A 27,086-nucleotide genomic window follows, 5' to 3' on the forward strand; every position below is an offset into this window, starting at 1 on the left:
TTTCCGTTTTTCTGTTTCTGGTTTTAAACTAATAGAACCAAAAAACCAACCTGTTTTTTTCAATTTTCTAATTTGGTTTTAAACGAAATAATTAAAAAACGAAAGTTACACGGATTCATTAGGTTGTCGTTAAAAACTAATTTACTATTATTTACTTAATTTCTTTCACCCCTGCCGCACATTCTGCACACAGTAAAAGCTGAACACCCTAACTACATGTCATTAAGTACTATTCAGTAGTAATTTATTTGTACAGTATGTGTCAAACAAACCTCATGTATCCTTGACTGTCAGGCTAGCGTTGTTGTTTAGATGTTTAGCATGTTTGTTTACATTATAGCCGTTACTGCCTCCGTACTTTTATACGCTTTCATGCTGTATGGTATAGTAGGGTCATGTTTAAATGTTGAATGGTCTTGTATTCTGGGTGATGGTACTCGGAACTGAGTGTTTTTGTGGCCCCCTCAATTTTTTTATGCCCCTCCATTTAATACTGCCCGGCGCCGACTGATGATGATCGTAATTAAGCAATAACGCTGTCATAAAAAATTGCACAACATGTAGTGTTGACCTTCGATAGCAATTGCAGACAAAAAAGATAAAAAATCCCAAAACTGCAGAAAAATGCAGTTCATACAAGTTCATACGTTCATACTACGTTTTTGAGCATTTTGACTGATTTTTAAAGACCCACAGAATATTTTCTACTATGAATATCTGAAATCTGACTCCAGATTCTGAAAGATTGAAGCCTTTCATCAAAAAAAAATAAATAAATTGTTTCTGCCTCGTTTTGTTCTTTTGTGATCATCCGTTGAATAGAGCAAGTTTTACACAAATCATCAATTTCAGAGCAAAAAGCTGAGAAAAAAGGCTTTTTCTAAAAAAAACTTGTCAGTGACTTTAAAGCTATTTTTTTTTTTTGTTTTAGTGACAACTCTAACATCTGAACATCGTTTCCTTATATATATATATATATATATATATATATATATATATAAAAAACAAAAACACTGAGACAGGGCTTTTGATGGCAAAACTATTTTGCTATCTGGGTCAGAGTTGAATGGATTCCTTACTGTATTTTGGCGTTCCTCCAACTTTCTCTCCCGTCAGTCTGCACACAAGGCAAGGCAAGGCAAGGCAAGGCAAATTTATTTATATAGCGCATTTCATACTCAAGGCAACTCAATGTGCTTTACATGATAAAACATTCAATTGTTTAAAATCAATAATAACATTTAAATCAATAAGAACAATTAAAATCATCAGTAAAATCAATTAAAATCATCAGTAAAATCATCATTACATCAACAACATGACAAAAAATCTCTCTCTCAATCATATGCAGTAGAGAAAAAAAGTGCCTTTAACTTTGATTTAAAAATGTTCACATGTGACGCTGACTTCAGCTCTGCTGGCAGTTTGTTCCACTTCTTTGCAGCATAACAACTAAAAGCAGCATCACCATGTTTACTGTGAGCTCTGGGCTCCACTATCTGATCTGTGTCCATAGATCTGAGAGACCTGCTGGGTTCATACCTGACCAACATGTCACTGATGTATTCTGGACCAAACCCATTCACAGATTTATACACCAGCAGCAGAACTTTAAAGTCTATTCTGAGGCTGACTGGGAGCCAGTGTAAAGACTTTAAAACTGGAGTAATGTGCTCTGACCTCTTTGTTCTGGTTAAGACCCGAGCTGCAGCGTTCTGAACCAGCTGTAGCTGTTTGATGCTCTTTTGGGGGATTCCTGTCAGAAGACCATTACAATAGTCCAGTCTGCTGGATATAAAAGCATGGACCAGTTTCTCCTGATCTTTCTGAGCCATTAAACCTTTCACTCTGGAGATGTTCTTTAGGTGGTAGAAGGCTATTTTTGTGATAGATTTGATCTGACTGCTGAATGTAAGATCTGAGTCAATCAGAACACCAAGGTTTTTGACTTGGTCTTTAGCTTTTAAAGATCGAGACTCAAGATAATTGCTGACAGCAGTCCTCTTTTCCTTGTTACCAAAGACAATCACCTCCGTCTTGTCATGGTTTAGTTGAAGGAAGTTTTCACTCATCCAGCAGTTTACTTTTTCTAAACAGTCACACAACACCTCAATGGGACCATGGTCATCTGGGTTCAGTGATAGATATAGTTGTGTGTCATCTGCATAGCTCTGATAATCAACCTTACAGTTCTGTAAAATTTGTCCTAAAGGAAGCATGTAAAGGTTAAACAGAAGGGGTCCAAGAACAGATCCCTGAGGAACCCCACAGGACATTGGTAATCTGTCAGATTCAAAGTTTCCAATGCTTACAAAATAGCTTCGCTCCTCCAAGTATGACTTAAACCATTGCATTACTTTTCCATTTAGTCCGACCCATGTTTGCAATCTGTGCAACAAAATTGTATGATCTACAGTGTCAAATGCAGCACTTAGATCCAACAGAATGAGAACAGATACTTTTCCTGAATCAGTGTTCAACCTTATGTCATTGATCACTTTGATAAGAGCAGTTTCAGTGCTGTGATGAGAACGAAAACCTGACTGAAATTTATCAAATATTTTGTTGAATGTTAAGAATTGACTCAGTTGGTTGAAGACCACCTTCTCAATGATCTTGGCCATGAATGGAAGGTTGCTGATTGGTCTATAGTTAGCCAGTATAGAGGCATCCAGTGTTCTCTTTTTTAACAGCGGTTTCACAGCAGCTACTTTCAGGGATTTTGGTACGGTGCCTGATTGGAATGAGCAGTTAATTATCTGACACAGATCAGTGACAATTGACTTTACAACAGTTTTAAAGAAGTTTGAGGGTATTGTGTCAAGGCAACACGTTGATGGATTCAGCTGCTGAACAGTTTCCTCTATTGTTTTTGGGTTCACTGTAATAAACTCTAACATTGTAATTGACTCCTCCCTCAGTGGTTGAAGCTGTTCAAGCTTTTTGTGATTTTGCTGGTTTGTTCTGATGTTTGACCTTATTGATTGTATTTTTTCATTGAAATATACAGCAAATTCATTGCATTTTCCAGCTGACAGTAATTCAGGGGCTATCTGATCTGGGGGGGTTGTGAGCTTTTCAATTACAGAAAACAACGTGCGAGAGTTGTTGACATTTTTGGCAATAATTTCAGAAAAGTATTGCTGCCTTGCTTTGAACAAGCCATCATTGAATTTTCGCAGACTTATTTTGTATAGTTCTAGATGAATTTGGAGTTTTGTTGATCTCCATTTACGCTCAGCTCTTCTACAGTCAGATTTCAAATTCTGCATTATCTCAGTCCTCCTCCAAGGTGTTTTCTGTGTGTTTGGTTTTCTCTTAGTTTTGATTGGAGCCACCACATCTATGACATTACAGACGTTTCTATTATACTCATCCAGAAGATCATCAACTGTCTCAGCACTCAATGTTGGTGTCATTGCTATGGCTTCCATAAACTGTGCACTTGTGTTCTCATTTATGTACCTTTTCTTTAAACACACATAACTAGGGGGAACAGATGTTACAGTCTCTAGGTCAAAAAAGACACAGAAATGATCAGATAGAGCTAAGTCTCTTACATCAACAGCAGAGATATCAACACCTTTAGAGATAACCAGATCCAAAGTGTGACCTTGAGTGTGTGTCGGACCAGTCACATGTTGTGTAAGACCAAAAGTATCCATTAAAGCATACAGTTCTTTGGCAGTATTGTCCATGTTATTGTCTACATGAATATTTAAGTCACCTGTTATTATTAAAAAGTTGTATTCAGTGCATACAACTTCCTCTTCCTCACGGATATACAGAGTGTCTCTGCGTTCCCCGTTTTTTTTTTTTTTTTTTTATCTCACCATTGCCACACTATCCATGAATTCCATAATCCACTCAGGTCCACACGTGTTCTGTGTTAGTATGTGGAGCTGTGAGCTGCTGGATATGTCACAATATCACTCTGTAGGACCATAATCTCACTCGTTCCTGCTTCTCCTCCCCAGCTAATGGTAGCATTAGTGGATAATCTCTCATCTAAAGGTGCGTTGCTGTCATCCTCAGGGCACAGTTGGTCACTACAACACCCAGCAGCTTAGATATTGATGAGGGACCTCCTCCAGGGTGTTTTCTAGTAATCCCCGTGAAAAAATGCAAATGACAGGTTATCTCGTCAATGGTATTGAGTGAGTTAATGTATATAAGTCCCTCCTTCGTCCTATAGAGCCCTATACAAATAGAAACAATCGCCGAATGCGCACAGCCAATAGGCTTCAACTTCCTGTTTTTGAGATTGTCAATCGAAGTGAATGCACGGAAACAAGGCTGCGCGTCACAACAGCAAACAGGTGAATATGATTTTGGCTCTTAACTGACCCATAGACCTTTATCAATGTGACCCCGATGCGACCTTGTAATGTTCCGCAATGCGCGTGCCAAAAAGTAGAGGCGTGGAGCTGTTTAGGGCGGGGCATCGAAACCTTTTTCAGCAGCTTTAAGATGAGACAAAATGGCTTTAGCGCCCTCTGTTGGGGCTCATCTGTTGATTCATACGTGATATAACGGTTCCTAAAGTTGGTCCTGGCATTCTGCGATCATTCCTGTTTTAGTCAGGTTTAGTCTTACTGCTGCAACACAACACAGGAGAGAATTGTTACCTGGATTTTATCAGAGCTGCAAGATAATTCATCGTTCTTCACCAGATGATGTCATGTCGTAGATGGCTGATGTCTAAAACACCTCCAGGACTAAATTTGACACCACTATGGTAGGATTTTACTTCTCCCTTGTTTTGGTAAGAAAATACTGGGAAGAAAAATGCTCTTTCCCTACAACTAAAAATGGGAAAATCTAAGATAATTGTGCAGTTCTGGTTGCAAAAAACAATTCACCAAAATTTTCAACAACAACAAAAAATAAATAAATATATAAAAATTATACATGTGTAACCGCACAAATGAAGGACAGAGAAGAAAAAAAGGGACTCCTGCTGTGTGAGAATGGTGAATGGGCTGTCCTTAATGTAGTCTTTATCTCAAAATCCCAAATATGTGTGTTAAAGAGTTTTTACTATATAGTAAATAACATGGAATCATTGTGCAATTGAAGCAAAAAAACTAAATATTATGTTATCTCGAGTGTAAAAGGTACCATTTTAAAAGTTGCCTTTTTAGTGTTTTTATTTTTTTTCCATAAAACAATGACTCATCCTCACTGTGAGGTGGGCCACACAAAAGCAGCTTCAGTATGTTTTACTATTAGAAACTTTTTATGTAAAAACATTACATTTACTTCAATAACTTCTTGCGACTCTTACGAAAAGGATTTGAAACGAGGGTAACACCTGAAGCTTTATACATAAGGCTGACATTACGCTGTCATTGTCTGTCATTAGCATGAATAAGGTGTTATGAAGGCTGTCATTAAGTGTTCTTCACCTTCCTGCTCAACCGTGTCTACTCTCACCTGTACAAGCCGGCGAGCACTGTGAGAGTCATGTTCTTTGACTTTTCCAGTGCTTTTAATACCATCCGTCTGGCTCAACTGGGTGAGAAACTGACAGAGATGCAGGTTGACTCCTCCATTGTGTCCTGGATTGTGGACTACTTAACTGGCAGACCACAGTATGTTCGCATGAGACACTGTGTGTCTGACAAAGTGGTCAGCAACACCGGGGCTCCTCAAGGGACCGTACTCTCTCCCTTCCTCTTCACCACCTACACCACGGACTTCAGCTACTGCACTGACACCTGTCATCTCCAGAAGTTCTCCGATGACTCGGCAGTGGTTGGATGTATCAGGGAGGGGGATGAGGTGGAGGACAGGGCTGCTGTGGACAGCTTTGTCACATGGATTGAGCTGAACCATCTACAGCTCAATGTGACAAAGACCAAGGAGCTGATTGTGGACCTGAGGAGAACCAAAAGGCCAGTCAGCCCTGTCTCAATCCAGGGGGTCAGTGTGGATATTGTGGAGGAGGACAAATACCTGGGAGTGGTGATTGACAATAAACTGGACTGGGGGAGGAACACTGACTCCCTCTACAGGAAGGGCCAAAGCCGCCTCTATTTTCTGAGACGGCTGAGGTCCTTCAACAACTGCAGGAAAATGCTGAGGATGTTTTATGAGTCAGTGATGGCGAGTGTGATCCTCTACGCTGTTGTTTGCTGGGGGAGCAGACTGAGGGTCGCAGACGCCAACAGACTCATCATCAGGGCCAATGACATTGTGCGGATTAAACTGGACTCTCTGACAGTGGTGACAGAGAGGAGGAGCCTGTCCAAGGGGAAATCCATCCTGGTCAATGTGTCCCACCCACTACATGATGTGCTGGTCAATTACAGAAGCACCTTCAGCACTATGCTGATCCAACCACGGTGCTCCACAGAACGCCACAGGAAATCATTCCTGCCTGTGGCGATCAAACTGTATACTGTAATTATCTTTGTAACTTCACAGCTTGATTGTTGTACATATCTAAATCACATTTGTATATTTGTGGTATTTTGTAAATATCTGAATCATATTGGTATATATTTGTATATTATTATTATTATTATTAATAATAACTTTTTTCTACTACTGTAATGTGTGTGTTTCTGACCCCTATTTTTAACAGTCTTTAGTTAATTATACACTTATTTATTGTTTATTCTTCTTTGTCTTTGTTAATGTTTTTATTCTTTATTTGTGATGTGTTCTGTGGCTGTAACAGAAGCAATTTCCCCCCGGGATTAATAAAGGAATTCTGATTCTGATTCTGATTCTGATTCTGATTCTGATTCTGATTCTGATTCTGATTCTGAAGGCTGTCATTAAGTGTCCTTCGCTAAATTATAACACCTTTCGAGCTATGTCGGCATTTTTGGGGTTAGGTGGTGTGCTCTAGTTGGGATCAGGGTTGGGGTCAATTGCATTTTTCAGTTACAATTACATTTTCAATTACCCATGTTAAATTGTAATTCAATTACAATTACAGTGACCAAATTTTTTTCAATTACAATTGATTTACAAAAAAAAGTATCCTCAAAAAGTCAATTACATTTCCTTTCTCAATTACTAATTTTCAATTACAATTAATCACAATTACAGAGCCTGAAATAAATGACCTAATAAAAATTTACCTTCCTTTTGTGTTAGCTTTCTGTTAGCATCTCTTATGATAACAGGTCCTAAATTAGCTGTAAATTACTAAAATACACTAAAAAAAAATAATCTAATCTTAAATATCTAATGTCTTTTCTAACCTTGTTGGGCTTCTCAATCAATGAAAATATAGATTTTAATATTTTGGTGTTGGCATCTGAGCCTTTTTGTGTCAGTTGTGATTTCATTTTTTTTAAACGGTAAAATGTGGGAAAGCTCAATATGAAACACTTTAATTGTTAACTACATATGTGTAGAACTGTAGATAGAAATGTAATATGGTTCCCCAGTTTTGCGTTAAATTATAATTGACTACTTTTATAGAATTTTCATGGCAATTACAATGACGAAGTCAATTATTTAAACTCAATTACAATGTCATTACAATTACAACAGCAACATGTTTTTTTTTATTACAATGACAATTATAATGACGCCATAATTGTAATTAATTATCAATTATGTAATTACAATTACAATTGACACCAACCCTGGTTAGGATTAAGGTTAGGGTCACAAACAACACTTAATGTCCGCCATCATGACACCTTATTCATGCCATTGTTATAATATTGACAGCGTAATGTCAGCCTCACGTATAAACCCTAAAGTGAAGTGTTAGTGAAAGCTGGAAAAGGCAATCATTTTTAATGGACAGAGATAATTACATTCAACTACATTCTTACTGTGAGTTGTTCTGCTTCTTTGCCAGACGAGGAGGACTGTGACTTGTTTGCCAATTTTGTTTTAGTTTGTTCCTAGTATGAATGAACTACAAAGACCTCTATGCATCCGTTTACGCAGCTCCACATCCCACAATGCAATGCGCAAAACTTTACTGACATGTCAACAAACCGACTGTTTTTAGTAGAGATCAAAAATAGGCTTTCGAGGAGTAATTTCAACGACTTATTGATTTTTGAGGTCCACACTGTGTCTTTTGGCATGTTTCCATTGGCGGTGTCGGCTCTACAGGGCTCCTCGCTTTCTGGACCCAATAATGTTTTTCTGCAGAGTTTCCATTGAGATTCAACCTGACATGCAAAACGACTCCACAAATTGCACTTTTCTGCTGCCATCCTCAGAAGATCGCAAACAAAAATCAATGGTGGCCGAATGCTTCCTCGTGCGTGAGTTGATGACTCTACGCTGTGATGATTCTCTGAACCAATCAGTGTCTGCTTTGTGCCTACGTCACATTTTCAGAGCAGGGCTGCTTTTTTTGGAACCTCAACGAAAAAGGTACTAAAAAAATGCAGCACCAGGTACCACTGAGGAGGTACTTTTTCCCAGTGGAAACACGTAAAAAGAGAAAAGCGCCGAGCCGAGTAGAGCCGATACCGCCAGTGGAAACGCAGCATTTATCTGTTTAACAATTATTGTCTCCAGCAGCTTTAACTTCAATCCTGCATTTTGATATGTTACAGTAAGCATATTTGTTCTTTGTAAGTATTGAACCTGTTTTTATACATTTCCAGAATTTAACATACTGAACGATTGATTGATTCTGTAAGTGGTTTATTTGGTCAGTGAATGGTTTGTTGACGCCTCCTTTGGACTCAGGTTTCTGTTAGTTTGCTGAACATTGGGCTGTTTCTCCAGGATCAGGTGAACCAGTATGGTGTGCTTAATGGGTGGTAGAGGGTGCTTCTAAAACATAATCAGACTGGATTTTTGTTGAACTCTCAGTTAAAACTACACCAACAACGGACATGCATCTCAGACTTCATTGCAATCTCATTGATCCAGAAAAAAATAGTTATTTTCTCCACGTTCCTCACAGGGAATGTTTGCTTGAAATGTGAGGACAATGTATTTCCTAAAAGCCACTCACAGTATTCTACGGATAAAACTTTACATGTTGAAAACTGAATGTAAAAAATGAACTTTGAATGGAATCGGATTAGGAAGGGTGTTTTGTCCCCCACAGTGCAACGCTAGCCTAGAAGCAGTGGCTTTTTTTGTCTGTTTGTTTTTACATAATACAGAAGACTATGTGCGATATAAATAGCCTAAAAAGATGTGTGTGTTTGTGTGCTTCAGATGTTTGTGAGATGTGTGGATGAGTACAAGAGCTTTACGTTTGAACTTTACTATAATTGTGGTCTTCTGAAATACGAAGTATCAAACCATTCATTGTGGAAGCTGAACAATGACTGTTTCTGAATAAAGCAATGCAATGTGCTGAGTCATATCTGCCTCCATGACAAGTGTAATTTTCTCATTGATTGTTCAAATCTCTTTTTATAGACTTTTTTCATACAGTATGTCGGCACAGATCGTGTCTGATTTTTTTAAAAACACGACTTCTTGAATAATCACCAGGCTTCTGCAGACATTTACACAACAACAAAATAAATTTCTCAATTCACTGGACGATGAGAAAAGCATATGACTTGCTGAGAATCCACAAAGATGCAAAAAGCCACAAAACAAGTCCAAATCTAGCATGGCCCTTAGAGGAAAGGATTGTTAAATAGATTATTTTGTTTAGCTAAAATGTTGGAGGATCTGGGTATCACTATTAAAATGTATTTTTTTTATGTAATTTACCTGTATGGGTTTGCACATAATTAAACCATATATATATATATATATTTTAGAGTTTAATTAATGTAGAGCAATTTCAGAATCTCCTAAAATATTATCTCATGTTTACATTGTTTGAGATTGTTTTAGTTCAGTCTCACTCACAGCTAGTAATGCTTTGCACACCTAACTACACAAACATGTGCATTCGTTTGAAAACCATATTTCATGTGTGCAAATGTCCATGTCAGACCAACTGGGAGACCACTGGGAACCCTTAGATTGTAAAGAATCCTTATAGGAAAAGTGAACCCTGACAAAGCTCTGGTGTAAAATAATATTAATGATAACAATTGGCTCAAGTTAAGTACTAAATAAATAAAAACTTTGTAAATTATTTTTATAAATCTAGGTAAGTAGTCATAAATCAACATATCTCAATAAAACCAGGTCTGGATTATGTTTGCATTATTTAAATTTCATATTATATAAATAATCTCCATGTGAACTGATGAAGAAAGATCCCAGTGATTGAGATGAGCTCAGGTTCTAATGGAAAGCACACGAAGCATTTCACCAAGTTTGATTTCTTAAGATATTATTTTTTATTTATTTATAGTTGAAATGAAAGCAGTCAGAGTAAACACTACTACTACTACTGCTGTCTCATTCTGTGCTGTGGTGATGAACATCTGGAACAGTCTGATTCTCCTCTGAAGTGAATCTGTAATCACACACAAGACGTTTTACAGACACTAGTACAGTAATTAACATCTATTTTTATATTAAATGTGTGTTCAAACAAGAGGCTTTACTTACATTGTTTTTGGTTGATTGACAGAAGTCTTTCTTCTCCTCTCCTGCTGATATCTCCTCCTGTGGCTGATTATGGGACACTTGGATGCTGGTGCTCCCCCATTTTTCTCCTGCTCGTCCATTGGTAGATGATGGTAGTCTTCCATCTTCCTTGTTCTCCATCAGTGGATTCTGGTGGTCAAGTCGAACATTTTACAAGCATTATTAGAAAGTAAATTTTTACAATAAACGTGTCCAGTGTCTTTCTGTGTAAACGAGAGGTTTTACTTACATTGTTTTGGTTAATAAAAGTATTTATTCTCCTCCATTGGTAGATGCTGGTGCTCCCGTCCTCCATCTTTCTTCTCCTCCATCAGTGGATGTTGGCGTTCCTCTCCGACATTTTACAGGCGTTAGTAAAACGTGACATCTATTTATACATTAAACATGTGATCAGTGTCTGTCTGTGTAAATGAGAGGTTTTACTTACATTGTTTTGGTTATTAGTCTTTCTTTCCTCTGCTGATATCTCCTCCTGGGGCTGATTATGGGACACTTTTGGATGCTGGTGCTCCCCCATTTTTCTCCTGCTCCTCCATTGGTCGATGATGTACTCCCTCCATCTTTCTTCTCCTCCTCCATCAGTGGATGTTGGCGTTCCTCTCCAAAATATTACAGGCGTTAGTAAAACGTGACGTCTATTTATACATTAAACATGTGATCAGTGTCTTTCTTTGTAAATGAAAGGTTTTGCTTACATTGTTTTGGTTATTAGTCTTTCTTTCCTCTGCTGATATCTCCTCCTGTGGCTGATTATGGGACACTTTTGGATGCTGGTGCTCCCGCATTTTTCTCCTCCTCCTCCTCCATTGGTAGATGATGGTAGTCTTCCATCTTCCTTGTTCTCCATCAGTGGATTCTGGTGTTCAAGTCCAACATTTTACAAGCATTATTAGAAAGTCAATTTTTACAATAAATGTGTCCAGTGTCTTTCTGTGTCAATGAGAGGTTTTACTTACATTGTTTTAGTTAATAGTCTTTCTTTCCTCTGCTGATATCTCCTCCTGGGGCTGATTGTGGGACACTTTTGGATGCTGGTGCTCCACCATTTTGACTCCTGCTCCTCCATTGGTAGATGATGTACTCTTCCATCTTTCTTCTCCTCCTCCATCAGTGGATGTTGGCGTTCCTCTCCGAAATTTTACAGGCGTTAGTAAAATGTGACGTCTATTTATACATTAACTATGTGATCAGTGTCTTTCTGTGTAAATAAAAGGTTTTACTTACATTGTTTTGGTTGTTAGTCTTTCTTTCCTCTGCTGATATCTCCTCCTGGGGCTGATTATTGGACACTTTTGGATGCTGGTGCTCCCCCATTTTTCTCCTCCTCCTCCTCCACTGGTAGATGATGGTAGTCTTCCATCTTCCTTGTTCTCCATCAGTGGATTCTGGTGGTCAAGTCCAACATTTTACAAGCATTATTAGAAAGTCATTTTTTACAATAAACGTGTCCAGTGTCTTTCTGTGTAAACGAGAGGTTTTATTTACATTGTTTTAGTTAATAAAAGTATTTATTCTCCTCCATTGGTAGATGCTGGTGCTCCCGTCCTCCATCTTTCTTCTCCTCCATCAGTGGATGTTGGCGTTCCTCTCCGACATTTTACAGGCGTTAGTAAAACATGACGTCTATTTATACATTAAACATGTGATCAGTGTCTTTCTGTGTAAATGAGAGGTTTTACTTACATTGTTTTGGTTAATATTGTTTATTTCCTCTGCTGGCGTCTCCTCCTGGGGCTGATTGTGGGACACTGTGGTGGACAATTTACAGGTTTTAGTGTAAAGGAACATCTATTTCTCTTTTTTTTTTTTACCAATGGCAGCATTTTTACAATAAACGTGTCCAGTGTCTTTCTGTGTAAATGACAGGTTTTACTTACATTGTTTTGGTTAATATTGTTTCTTTCCTCTGCTGGCGTCTCCTCCTAGGGCTGATTGTGGGACACTTTTGGATGCTGGTGCTCCCCCATTTTTCTCCTGCTCCTCCATTGGTCGATGATGTACTCCCTCCATCTTTCTTCTCCTCCTCCATCAGTGGATGTTGGCGTTCCTCTCCAAAATATTACAGGTGTTAGTAAAACGTGACGTCTATTTATACATTAAACATGTGATCAGTGTCTTTCTTTGTAAATGAGAGGTTTTGCTTACATTGTTTTGGTTGTTAGTCTTTCTTTCCTCTGCTGATATCTCCTCCTGTGGCTGATTGTGGGACACTTGGATGCTGGTGCTCCCCCATTTTTCTCCTGCTCGTCTATTGGTAGATGATGGTAGTCTTCCATCTTCCTTGTTCTCATCAGTGGATTCTGGTGGTCAAGTCGAACATTTTACAGGTATTATTAGAAAGTAAATTTTTACAATAAACGTGTCCAGTGTCTTTCTGTGTAAACGAGAGGTTTTACTTACATTGTTTTGGTTAATAAAAGTATTTCTTCTCCTCCATTGGTAGATGCTGGCACTCCCGTCCTCCATCTTTCTTCTCCTCCATCAGTGGATGTTGGCGTTCCTCTCCGAAATTTTACAGGCGTTAGTAAAACGTGACGTCTATTTATACATTAAACATGTGAGTGTCTTTCTGTGTAAATGAGAGGTTTTGCTTACATTGTTTTGGTTATTAGTCTTTCTTTCCTCTGCTGATATCTCCTCCTGTGGCTGATTATGGGACACTTTTGGATGCTGGTGCTCCCGCATTTTTCTCCTCCTCCTCCTCCATTGGTAGATGATGGTAGTCTTCCATCTTCCTTGTTCTCCATCAGTGGATTCTGGTGGTCAAGTACAACATTTTACAAGCATTATTAGAAAGTCAATTTTTACAATAAATGTGTCCAGTGTCTTTCTGTGTCAATGAGAGGTTTTACTTACATTGTTTTAGTTAATAGTCTTTCTTTCCTCTGCTGATATCTCCTCCTGGGGCTGATTGTGGGACACTTTTGGATGCTGGTGCTCCACCATTTTGACTCCTGCTCCTCCATTGGTAGATGATGTACTCTTCCATCTTTCTTCTCCTCCTCCATCAGTGGATGTTGGCGTTCCTCTCCGAAATTTTACAGGCGTTAGTAAAATGTGACGTCTATTTATACATTAAACATGTGATCAGTGTCTGTCTGTGTAAATAAAAGGTTTTACTTACATTGTTTTGGTTGTTAGTCTTTCTTTCCTCTGCTGATATCTCCTCCCGTGGCTGATTGTGGGATACTTTTGGATGCTGGTGCTCCCCCATTTTTCTCCTGCTCCTCCTCCATTGGTAGATGATGGTAGTCTTCCATCTTCCTTGTTCTCCATCAGTGGATTCTGGTGGTCAAGTCCAACATTTTAACAGGCATTATTGTAAAGTAATGTCATTTTTTGCAATAAACGTGTCCAGTGTCTTTCTGTGTAAACGAGAGGTTTTACTTACATTGTTTTGGTTAATAAAATTATTTATTCTCCTCCATTGGTAGATGCTGGTGCTCCCGTCCTCCATCTTTCTTCTCCTCCTCCATCAGTGGATGTTGGCGTTCCTCTCCGAAATTTTACAGGCGTTAGTAAAATGTGACGTCTATTTATACATTAAACATGTGATCAGTGTCTGTCTGTGTAAATGAGAGGTTTTGCTTACATTGTTTTGGTTATTAGTCTTTCTTTCCTCTGCTGATATCTCCTCCTGGGGCTGATTGTGGGACACTTTTGGATGCTGGTGCTCCCCCATTTTTCTCCTCCTCCTCCTCCACTGGTAGATGATGGTAGTCTTCCATCTTCCTTGTTCTCCATCAGTGGATTCTGGTGGTCAAGTCCAACATTTTACAAGCATTATTAGAAAGTCAATTTTTACAATAAACGTGTCCAGTGTCTTTCTGTGTAAACGAGAGGTTTTACTTACATTGTTTTGGTTAATAAAATTATTTCTTCTCCTCCATTGGTAGATGCTGGTGCTCCCGTCCTCCATCTTTCTTCTCCTCCATCAGTGGATGTTGGCGTTCCTCTCCGACATTTTACAGGCGTTAGTAAAACATGACGTCTATTTATACATTAAACATGTGATCAGTGTCTTTCTGTGTAAATTAGAGGTTTTACTTACATTGTTTTGGTTAATATTGTTTCTTTCCTCTGCTGGCGTCTCCTCCTGGGGCTGATTGTGGGACACTGTGGTGGACAATTTACAGGTTTTAGTGTAAAGGAACATCTATTTCTCTTTTTTTTTTACCAATGGCAGCATTTTTACAATAAAAAGTGATCAGTGTCTTTCTGTGTCAATGAGAGGTTTTGCTTACATTGTTTTGGTTATTAGTCTTTCTTTCCTCTGCTGATATCTCCTCCTAGGGCTGATTGTGGGACACTTTTGGATGCTGGTGCTCCCCCATTTTTCTCCTGCTCCTCCATTGGTCGATGATGTACTCCCTCCATCTTTCTTCTCCTCCTCCATCAGTGGATGTTGGCGTTCCTCTCCAAAATATTACAGGTGTTAGTAAAACGTGACGTCTATTTATACATTAAACATGTGATCAGTGTCTTTCTTTGTAAATGAAAGGTTTTACTTACATTGTTTTGGTTATTAGTCTTTCTTTCCTCTGCTGATATCTCCTCCTGTGGCTGATTGTGGGACACTTGGATGCTGGTGCTCCCCCATTTTTCTCCTGCTCGTCCATTGGTAGATGATGGTAGTCTTCCATCTTCCTTGTTCTCCATCAGTGGATTCTGGTGGTCAAGTCGAACATTTTACAAGCATTATTAGAAAGTAAATTTTTACAATAAACGTGTCCAGTGTCTTTCTGTGTAAACGAGAGGTTTTACTTACATTGTTTTGGTTAATAAAAGTATTTATTCTCCTCCATTGGTAGATGCTGGTGCTCCCGTCCTCCATCTTTCTTCTCCTCCATCAGTGGATGTTGGCGTTCCTCTCCGACATTTTACAGGCGTTAGTAAAACGTGACATCTATTTATACATTAAACATGTGATCAGTGTCTGTCTGTGTAAATGAGAGGTTTTACTTACATTGTTTTGGTTATTAGTCTTTCTTTCCTCTGCTGATATCTCCTCCTGGGGCTGATTATGGGACACTTTTGGATGCTGGTGCTCCCCCATTTTTCTCCTGCTCCTCCATTGGTCGATGATGTACTCCCTCCATCTTTCTTCTCCTCCTCCATCAGTGGATGTTGGCGTTCCTCTCCAAAATATTACAGGCGTTAGTAAAACGTGACGTCTATTTATACATTAAACATGTGATCAGTGTCTTTCTTTGTAAATGAAAGGTTTTGCTTACATTGTTTTGGTTATTAGTCTTTCTTTCCTCTGCTGGCCTCTCCTCCTGTGGCTGATTATGGGACACTTTTGGATGCTGGTGCTCCCCCATTTTTCTCCTCCTCCTCCTCCACTGGTAGATGATGGTAGTCTTCCATCTTCCTTGTTCTCCATCAGTGGATTCTGGTGGTCAAGTCCAACATTTTACAAGCATTATTAGAAAGTCAATTTTTACAATAAACGTGTCCAGTGTCTTTCTGTGTAAACGAGAGGTTTTACTTACATTGTTTTGGTTAATAAAATTATTTATTCTCCTCCATTGGTAGATGCTGGTGCTCCCGTCCTCCATCTTTCTTCTCCTCCATCAGTCTTCCATCTTCCTTGTTCTCCATCACTGGATTCTGGTGGTCAAGTCCAACATTTTAACAGGCATTATTGTAAAGTCATGTCATTTTTTGCAATAAACGTGTCCAGTGTCTTTCTGTGTAAATGAGAGGTTTTACTTACATTGTTTTGGTTAATAAAAGTATTTATTCTCCTCCATTGGTAGATGCTGGTGCTCCCGTCCTCCATCTTTCTTCTCCTCCTCCATCAGTGGATGTTGGCGTTCCTCTCCGACATTTTACAGGCGTTAGTAAAACATGACGTCTATTTATACATTAAACATGTGATCAGTGTCTTTCTGTGTAAACGAGAAGCTTTACTTACATAGTTTTGATTGATAGAAGTCTTCATCCTCTGCTGATGCCTCTTGTGTCTCTAACAGGCTGGGAATAAAAACATAATCTCTAAACTCTTAACAACCTAACTATAACCTAAACATACTTACCTGTTTACGAGAGTGACGGGAGAATTACGCCCACTGTGGCCCGTCATAAAGAAACTAAATATAAAATCCTTACAATCTAAAAAGGTCCAGGTGCCAGACGTTGCCCGGGACATCAGAAGCCCCGCAAGACACAAAAGCCAGCTGTGATTAATCACCTAAATTAACTATTTACAAAAGGGTGACATTATAAACACAAGCCTTGGCGTGAATGTAATCAAAGGCTAAGCTAATCCAGCCAGATGCAAGGACTAGCCGTTTAAGACACGTTTAAACAAGGAACTCATCTAGAAAAACAAGAAACAGAAGACTCTAAGACGAGTCAGAACTGTCACCTCACCAAGGCCTCTTGGTAACAGACTCACACCGACAGTCAGAGCCGAACGATGGAGGTTTCTCAACACTTACCTGTGGCCCAGCCTGGGTCCAAACCCAGAGGGTCAGCCCAGCGAGGGTCGGTCCAGCCTGGATCCAAGCCTGGATCCGAGCCCGGAGGGTCGGACCAGCGAGGGTCTGTCCAGGGTGGAAACAAAACCGGAGGGTCGGCCCGGATTGGGACAGAACCCTCGGGCTCGGCCCAGCCTGCGACGGAACCCTCGGGTTCGGCCCAGCCTGCGACCCGACCCTCGGGTTCGGCCCAGTCTGCGACCCAACCCTCGGGTTCGGCCCAGTCTGCGACCCAACCCTCGGGCTCGGCCCAGCCAGAGACCCAACCCTCGGGCTCGGCCCAGCCTGCGACCCAACCCTCGGGTTCGGCCCAGCCTGCGACCCAACCCTCGGGCTTGGCCCAGCCAGAGACCCAACCCTCGGGTTCGGCCCAGCCAGAGACCCAACCCTCGGGTTCGGCCCAGCCAGAGACCCAACCCTCGGGTTCGGCCCAGCCTGCGACCCAACCCTCGGGTTCGGCCCAGCCAGAGACCCAACCCTCGGGTTCGGCCCAGCCAGAGACCCAACCCTCGGGTTCGGCCCAGCCAGCGACCCAACCCTTGGGCTGACCCATACCTGAAATAAACAACAAAAAAAAATGTTTAACGAACAGCGATATTTAAACATATTTATTTCATAACATTGTAAATAAATGTAAAAGTTTTTAAAGCTCTTTTTTAACTGAAACATGTTTGGACCTTCCTTTAGATGTACATTTAAACTGTTTTACGGTCTCACATACAGAAACACCAAATATTTTTGTTGTTGTTTGCAGAATGTTAGACAGCTAGACTAAAAGCTAAAAAAATCAAAAAAACAATTAGCGATGAAAATGCAGGAGTTATTCAGCAATAATGAGGGGAAAATGTACATTAAATTACCTTCAATTTGTAAAACTAGGCAAAGTTTTTGTTTCAGTTAGTGCGTTGACACTATTTAACAGGTTCACCATGAAGTTAAAGCAGAGTCCAAATATTAAACATTTCAAAAGAAGGAAGAACAACAATTTTTAAGAGGTACAGACAGGAGGGAGGTGTTGGGTAACATTGAGTGTTAAGAGGACACTATATATATATATATATTGTAAATACTATTGTTCTGAATTTGGTATATTGTATTGTTATCATTATCTTATTTTTGTATTTATTTGTATATATTTTATACTATTATTATTTTTCTTTATTTGTTTTTCAAGGGCTTAACGGGCAACTTGGGATGATATTTTGTGATGTACACTTTTATACATACTGTATATATATTACATTTATGCTGTCTTAGTGCAATGAAGATTGTCATTGTGATTCATTTGTTTAGATTAAAACAAGTAGGAGTTTATAAATTCCACTTCTGTATTTGATGTTTTATGTTCAAATTTATGCTCTTTTTCCCCATTTTAATTATTTTGTTTGCACATTCAAAAATAAACAATTCAATTCAATTTAATTCCTCCCTATGAAGTTTTCGGGAGGGCTAATGATGCTCACAATAAAGGAAAAATAATAAATGTATTTGTTTATTTTTTGGAAGATTTAAACATTCATAGCTGTGCAAAAAGACTATGTAGTGATAAACTTTGACAACATATACAGACAAAACATAAACATTTAATTTGTGCAGTGATGACTGTATCACTCTCGTGGATGTTTAGCACTGCTTTTATTTTTATTTCTTTTTAAAGGAATTTATTTATTGATTTATAATTATTTATTTATATATTATTATTATTATTATTTATTTTCTATTTTGATTTGACAGCACAATGACATTGGACAATTTTTAATTGTTTTAACGTGAGCTAATTTGTAACACTTGTCCACAGGAGGATTTTGAAAAAGAAATGAAATAAGAGGGGGGAAAAATAAGCCATTTAAATTTAAATACGGAGACATTTTAAGAAAGTAATCAATGTAGGAAATAAAGTATGTATCTATGTAAATAAATGAAGTAAATATTCAAGAATAAACAATGCAAACAGCATCCATGGTAACTACATTTCACCCACCTCATTGGCTGCTTCAAAACAAACCAAAACAAATAGTTCAGTATCAATTTTATCTAGAAAAAAATGAAGTGAAACTCGACTTATAATTATTTATGAACTAAAGTAAAAATTTACATCAAAGCTACCTCAGTCAGTACATGACTTAAATAAATCTACTTTTTTATTATAATTTTTATTTATTTTTAAATAATTACACCTCTGCTAAACAGTCGGAACAGCCCAAACGCTCACTAACGCTCGGCCTATAATATAAAATATAAACGTCTCAGGCCCAGAACCTGATTTAGACAGACCTATAGATTATAAATCATAATATATGTTTAACTTTTCAGTGCTAAAATGATGAAATAAGGCCTATCAGCTGAGAATAATTAAAACGTGTCTTACCGTGAGCCATGCGCAGGGCCATGGTTCACTTTTCTGGTCTCGTCCTCTTATAAGTCCTTTTTCTGAAGTTCTGGTCTTGGTTCTGAACTTCTTCTTCTGGTCGTGTAGAGGTCTACGGATGACTTTTATCAGTGTTTTGTCGAGTTTTTCTCTCCTTTCTCAGCTCAAATGTGCTCACAGATGCTCACAGCTCTCCTCTCAACGTCTCTCGCTGCTCGCTTGAACGTTGAAGTTCAGCAGGTGAATTTAAATGCCGCAACCTCCTCGTTACCATGGCGACGACGTCACGCAACTTTACGTAAAAACTTTAAAAAAAAACTTTTCAAGATACACTGTCTATTTTTGTTTTTATTTGTGAGCAATGCATAAATAATGGCTATCTTAACGTTTTATATGAACTATAAAAATAAAAATAATTACGTAAGGTGAAACTTTCAGTTTTACGACGCACGTGAGCACTTTTCACGTTCTGTCTGTTGCGTAAAATTCATAGTAATTCCCCGGTCTCCCACGGACTCTGAACGCACCACAGAGATCACGTTTGGACAGAGTTTTCTACGAAGCACCAAATCTGCGAAAATTAAAAGTAAATGAATAGAAGAACAAAAGTGAAAATAAAAACAAAACAAAAATAAAAATGTTTTATATGTATGAAATAAATTATTAAATGAATACAAAAAAAAAGTATATAAATTATATTAGTATTTTCTTTTTTATTTCCACCTTTATTTATCAATCTATTTCATTTAATTCTTTAACAATATATTTTTTGTTTTTGGCATGCATTTATTCAATGATGTTTTTATATTTGAAATTGTATTTTTACTTTTCCCACTTATATTTATTTGTATTTAATTTAAATATTTCCTTTTTAATTTTTTTTTTTTTACGTGTATTTATTTATTCATTTAATTTTAACTTCGGCGGGTTTGTTCTCCCGCATTTTCAACCTTGGGGTCGTGACCCCAGGTGTGGTCGCTTGGAGTTTAAATGGAGTTGCCTGAAATGTCTAGTAATTGATTAAAAAACAAACAAAATAAAATAATAAATAAAAGTTATTTACAAATTAATATCTCATACAACTTTTCATTCACTTTGTCAAATGTAAATATAATATAATGTATATTTATATATAATATAAAAAATATTGAGCCTTCTGCACTGCTCTTTGTTCATTCTTTGAATAATGGGGACTTGGTTGGTTTGATGAGGTTTAGTTCCATTGGTGTGTGAATGTGAGTGTGAATGAGTTGATATGTAAAGTGCTTTGAGACTTTCAGTGTAGGAATAAAGCTCTCTATAAATCAAGTCCATTTACCATTTAAATAATAAACACAAACACACGTTATTTTGGTTCATTAAACAAAACACATGTATTTCATTATTTAAAAAAAAAGTGCTATAAACATGAAGCAGATTGTGTTTCAGTGTTTTCTGTTGAAGTTTTTTTTTTTTTTTTTTAATAGAAATACTTTTTAATTGTTAATTGTTGTGTGCATCTAAACAACATGTTTGGATAATAAATAAAACCAAGAAGCTGATTTTCATCAAAAACTTAAATGCACTTTGTGTTTTAATTAGATAACATGTTTAATTTCAGCCAGTACTTTAGCAATAACTAAGGCGCATCGCGCTGGCAGTGTAAAAAAAAAAATGGGTGGATGTCGGTGGGAGCTCCTTGGTGCTTTCTCGGGTGTGTATGTGGGGGGCAGTGGCTGCCTCTCGGCTTGGTGTCTTGAGGGCGTCTGGGGGGCTGCTTGGCCATGGGGGGGTTGTCTGGGCTCCCTGGCCCCTGCTCTTTCTGCTAGCCTGGCTGCATCATCGGGTCCGGGGCAGCGCTTGGGTTTGCAGTGGTGGTTTCTTGCACATACATCTGTCTACGATGCACTGGCATACCTTGGACTGTGGGATAAAACTCGTAGTGGGCTTAACTTTAGACACGTTGATCACAAATACCTGTTTTTAGGTATTACAACTCACTCCTTCCCTCTGTCCACAGCCATTATACCTAAGCCCCACACCTACAACTTCACATCTCACTCTCACTTTACAATAATCAACTTCCCCACCCTTCCATTTTTCTACCTTGAATCTCTCCTCCCTGTTCCCTTCCCCCTCCACCTCCCCCCCACCCCCTCATCCAGGTGTAACACTGCCCTCTCTTTTTATATCCTCCCTATAATAAAGTGTTTCTTAACCTTCCTTAGGGAGGGCTGGTGATGGTCACAATTATGCAATAAAATAAATTCATTTATTTAATTGCAAAAACAAAACATGCATTGCTGTCTAAAAAAGATTGCACTTCTTGTAGTGTTGACCTTTGACAGCATGTGCAGACAAAGTAACAAAAAAAAAAAAAAAGAAACTCCAGCATCATGTTTCATTTAAATCCTAAATAAAGGAACAATATCACAGTACAATGTGAATGATCTCTGCCTGCTGTTAAAATGTTGTCGTCATCCAGGGAACTTTGCTTTTATTCTGTATTATTTTATCTGCACTGTGCTGTAAGTTAGCGGGTCAGAAAATGAATGGATGTGCTGTAAGTTATAACCATTCAGTCTTTTAAAAACTCTTCTTAAGGACAAACTTTTGTTTAAAGACAAAACCAAATCATGTTTCATTAGAATATAACTATTTCTGGCATAAGGCTGCAGGATGCTGAATAACTGCATTCATTAGTCTAGGAAATAAATTTCAGCAAACATTAAGTATTTGGCACACACTGAATTACAGTCAGCACCTATAGATTAAATGACACATAAAAGACAAACTGATAATAATGTAGACAAAATAACTTTGGAGCACGTTATTAAACATCTACTGATAACTGTTGCTATGTTGTGTCTGTAACCTTTATAACTATAACTATAAAACTTGTTCAAACCTGACATACCACTTTCAGGTGGTGCTTTTTCGTTTTACATATATTATAAAGCTCAGTAACAATAACATTTATTATATACAATACAACATTCATTTTATTGTACGGTCTGTGGTCTAGGTCAATGATTCAACTGAATTGTTCATAATTAATGAGTAAATTGATTGATAACCTTATTTATTCAAACTACTGTGGTTTCTCCCAGTCTGTGTTAAACTAAAACATTCCCTTTAATACAGTGTGACTATGTCTGTATAAAATAATACAGTGAGCAGGTTACACGTATTCTATCATTTTCTGTCTTTATTTGCATGTTTGGTGTTGAAGTAATCAAAAGTAATCAGTTACATTACTTTAATATAGTGATACTTAGAGTAAGTTACTCATTCTATTTTCAACTTGTAATTGAACCAGATTACTTTTTAAAAGTCACCCTCCCAACACTGTGTATAAGTCCCACCCTAACATATATATATATATTTGATTTAAAAGAAAATGATCTAATTAACTTGGGGCTTTGTATTTAATTAATCGAAATTAATCACATTTTAAGTGCATAACAATATTTGCCATAAAAAGCAACACTTCTCAATTTAAATGGATTTTAGTGAATGAATGAATCAAATGATAAACAGACAAAAATAAAGTATACTCAAACAATTTTAATGTCGCAACTTCTGAGTTGTTGTTGTCATTTTCTCGGTGTTTCTGTGTTTCCAACACAAACAACGAATGTGCTAACACGTCTTGAGATGATGAGATATATCTTGTTGGGAGGGTGTGGAGGCTATATTAAATAATTGTTTATGTTTCTTTAATGGTGTTTTACAATGTTGATTTTGTTAGATGGCTAAATGCTTGTTCATGTGGATCTTGTTGGGTTTTTTCTTTCTTATTATGAATGTTGTATTTTGATAAGCGCATTGAGATGACTTTGTTGTAAATTGCGCTTTACAAATAAAGTTGAATCTAATTGAATTGAATTGAATTAACACTTGCCAGCAGAAACATATTAAATTGTCACTGGTGTTGACATTGGTGGTCTCGATTTGGAACGCCCTACCTACCCAACCCTAGTGCTCACAGCAAGTCACTGGTCAACACTCAGGTAAAGAAGAAGAAGAAGCAGCGGCACAGTTGGCCCAACAGAGAACCAACACTCCGCTAAAATAACTTTGCTTTTCACTCACTTTGGGTGAACCCTGCGTGTGTGCGGCGGTAAAGAGGTGTCTCACCTGTTAGCGGGCTGAGGATGGAACAATGGCGACTAAAATAAAAGTGAAGTGAAGAAAAGTGGGCGTGGTTACTGAATGATCCTTTCGCTCCCACTCTCGCGGCAACTGGGAGAATTACATTTCAAAAATAGTAAAACAATATACAAAAAGTTCAAGATGCTGCCAAGGCGACGTGTTTAGACTTATGTAGAAGATTTTGATAACATTTAATAACAGTAGCCTGTTGTATATAGTGGCCAAATTTGATGTGTTTTGAAGTTAACCTGTTTGCTAAAATAGCTCTTTATAATGAGCAGTAATTTCCTGTTGCCAGGAGGTGGCGCTATGATTGTGAATGGATATTAGCATATGGATGTGTTCAGGGCGGTTCTCAATCTTTGTGACCCTGGGACCCAATTTTCCGAATACAAAGTGGGCAGGGGCCCATTTAAATATTAACACTTTCATTTCAATTGATCCGAGTCTTGGTTTGATATGTATTCAATCACTAAATCAAGTCCACTTACAGTTTAACAAGCTAAAACCTTGTAAAAAATGATATGATACACTGTGATAATCTCAAAGACATTTCTTTTTATTGCGTATGTAAACCTGCACACACAACAACACTGAACAGGTGAGCAATTAGAACAAATCAAGTTGCTACAAGAACAAATATAAAGGATCAAGTCAATATTGTTAACAAAACAAAAAAAATCAGAAATCCCAAAATATTTTGATTTAGATACTCAAAAAACAAGAAAAATTCTGATAAATAAAATTATTTGGTAATAAAATACACAATACATTCAAAATAACAAGTATCAAATTAAATAAACTGTAAATAGAATTTAAATAAAGTGCAGTTGAAAATATTAACCTGCTGATGAAATGGACAATTTAATTTTGCTTCGTTGGTTAGCGTTATCCCTCCGTTCACAGAGCCAAACTTAATAAAGTCAGGGTTGTACTTGCGGATAAATTTCGCCTTTTAAGAGGGGGTGGCATCACTTTCATCTTCACTTTTTCGTTTTAAAAACTTTTACATAACTTCAGCCAAAATTTTGCACCTGTCTTCTTCTGCTGCTGCTTATTTGAGCGTGTTCAAAAACTGAATGACACCTCACTGCTACCAAATGGTGGGAAGCTGCATTGTGGTCCCACAGCCCTCAAGGCCCACAGGTGCGGAACTGAAAGTTTTTCGTGGCCCAGTAGTTGGCACCCGTGGCCCAAGAATGGGCCGCAGTCGAATGGTTGAGAATAACTGGATTAGAGGATGCTAAAGTTAGTTAATCAGCACTTGATATTTCATGGCGTGACGTCAAGGTTCAGGAATGCCACCAGGGTGACGCCCTTAGAGTTTTGTAGAAGATTTTGATACCTTTTAGAAGCAGTAGCCTGTTTTGGAGTTACCCTGTATTAAAATAGCTCTTGAAACTGACCAAAATTATCACAGTTCATTCAAAATGGTGGCTCCCGGTTGCATTTTGGGTAAAGGGTCGATTAGGCAATTTTCTTCGTCTGGTCGTGATAGATATGTGTATCAAATTCTGTAGCTGTACGTGAAACTAATTGTATTAACTCCACAAAAGGCCAATTTTTAAGGAGGCGCTATTGAGTCATTTTGACATTCAAATGTGCAATTCCCCCCAAATATCAAAATTTTCACCAGTCCTACTATTCATTAGTTTTTGAATGTGTTTAGGCCCTCAAAAATGCGATCACTTTTTTGTATTTTAGAATAAAAACCAAGGCGAATACGGACTTGGCCATTTAGAAAATTGGCAAAAATGACAACCTGTATCTGGATTTGTTGACAAGTTTGTTCTTTTTACTAATTAAATGGAAAGTAATATGCAGAGGACTGACCTTGACCTTAAATATGACCTTGAGCAAAGGTCACATATTGAAAGGAAATGTTGTTCAATGGTACCAGTCTGAGCACTGTATCTCAATTTGTGGGGGAAAAAAAAACGTATTTTTTTGTTTTTTGTTTTTCTGACGTCATGAACATTGACTGCTGTATCACAGGCTCATAGGTGAGCAGGAATCACAGCATACCTGATTGTTCAAACACACAACATTTCTGTCTGTGTGTGTGTGCGTGCTTTAAAGCAGAGACATGGAGGACACCTCTGGACATCTACTGTAACCGTACTGCAGAAAGTAATTCTGCAGTCGACCCTCATTTCCCTTTCCACGAACACGCACAAATACATACACAAATCAAGTAAGATTAACACACACAGGCACACACACACACACACACACACACACACACAGACAAACTCATCCCACACCCTGAAAATTTCACATTCTCAAAGCAGACACAGGGGACAAGTGGCTATTGAATATTAACCATGAAATTACAAAGGCTGCATTCTAATGAAGGTGATGAGGTCAGAAGCTGGGATGGAAATCATAAATTAATACCAGTGACATGACAAGCCACTCGCCCTTGGATCCCACCAAACATAGTCTCCCTCCTTTCACCAATCGGAGAGACACCAAGAGAAGGAAATACTCGATTTATTATTAATAGTGGGTCAAAGGATTTGCCACAACAGAGGAGCACTCATAACAACATTCCCAATAGTTTTCTGATGTGATTATTCCATAAGATGACAAGCATGTAACCTTTATGTGAGACTACATTTGTACAGGTTATAGTAATGTGTTCCTACGGGACCTTTATTATGATAGCCACATTCACATCAGGAATTATAATGCATCTGGATGACCACATCTCATTTGACAAGCTTTAAGCTTCAACACCTGATGACTTGAACTATTTTCAGATAAAATGCATTTCCATTTTGTTAATATTATCATGCAAATGTGTCCCAGAGGGCATTCAAGGACCGCTTACCCAACGTTCATTGACTAATTAAGTAGATGTGTTAACTCATCAGTACACCATCTATTCATTCACATACAGATATCTTAGCTCAGCCTCAGGTCATTGAGATTGGACACATTCCCAGATACAACAGCATGAACGGCATTGCACTGTAGTCCATCGAGATACTCACATACTACCACACATATTAAGACATACATAAATACAGTGCCAACAGTGAACATGATAAAAAAAAAAAAAAGCTTTAAATTGTCTGTGATAACCTCAGAATAAAAAAAAACATGCAAACCAACACAGAAGGTCTCATTTTCTATCATATATGTGTCATGAAACCTGCTGAACTGCAGAATATCAGTCTTTAACTTCATTATCTTATTCAAGAACAGATATGTTTCTGTCCCCATATACTATATGGCAGTGGTTTTCAAACTGGGGTCAGTGATATATATATATATATATATATATATAATTTTAACTGTTATTCGTGTTGTAAGATTACAATAGCATGCCTGTCAAGAATCCCGTTTTGGCTGGGAAACTCCCGTATTTTACCCCTCTTTCCCGCCATCTTCCCGTATTAGTATTTTCCCTTAAATATCCCGTATTTTAATGGGTTAGTTAATGATTAATTAATTAATTAATTAATTAATAATAGTTCAAAGATGCCTTACTAAACTGAACGGCGTCACTAGCCTCGCGAGAACTGCAAACTGAAGTGACCTGTGTGGCAGTTCTCACGAGGTTAGTGCTGACAGCGGCAACAAACCCGGAA

General features: G+C 38.0%; 1 long non-coding RNA gene across 3 annotated transcripts; it reads right to left on the reverse strand.

Annotated features, from left to right (window-relative positions):
* Window positions 1–11,496: 11,496 nt before the first annotated feature.
* On the reverse strand, window positions 11,497–15,868 carry LOC114462853 (uncharacterized). Of its 3 annotated transcripts, XR_003674041.1 has the most exons (6): window positions 15,738–15,868; window positions 15,470–15,641; window positions 14,748–15,171; window positions 12,381–12,552; window positions 11,989–12,251; window positions 11,497–11,888 (listed from the first exon to the last, which is right to left on the reverse strand). It is a non-coding gene; the product is annotated as an uncharacterized LOC114462853 (long non-coding RNA). The 3 variants fall into 3 exon arrangements; XR_003674039.1 differs by lacking the exon at window positions 15,738–15,868 and having other exon boundaries at window positions 15,470–15,721; XR_003674040.1 differs by lacking the exons at window positions 14,748–15,171; window positions 15,470–15,641; window positions 15,738–15,868 and adding exons at window positions 13,099–13,259; window positions 13,360–13,565.
* Window positions 15,869–27,086: the final 11,218 nt, after the last annotated feature.

Source organism: Gouania willdenowi, chromosome 5, assembly GCF_900634775.1.
Source record: "Gouania willdenowi chromosome 5, fGouWil2.1, whole genome shotgun sequence".
Lineage (NCBI taxonomy): Eukaryota > Metazoa > Chordata > Actinopteri > Blenniiformes > Gobiesocidae > Gouania > Gouania willdenowi.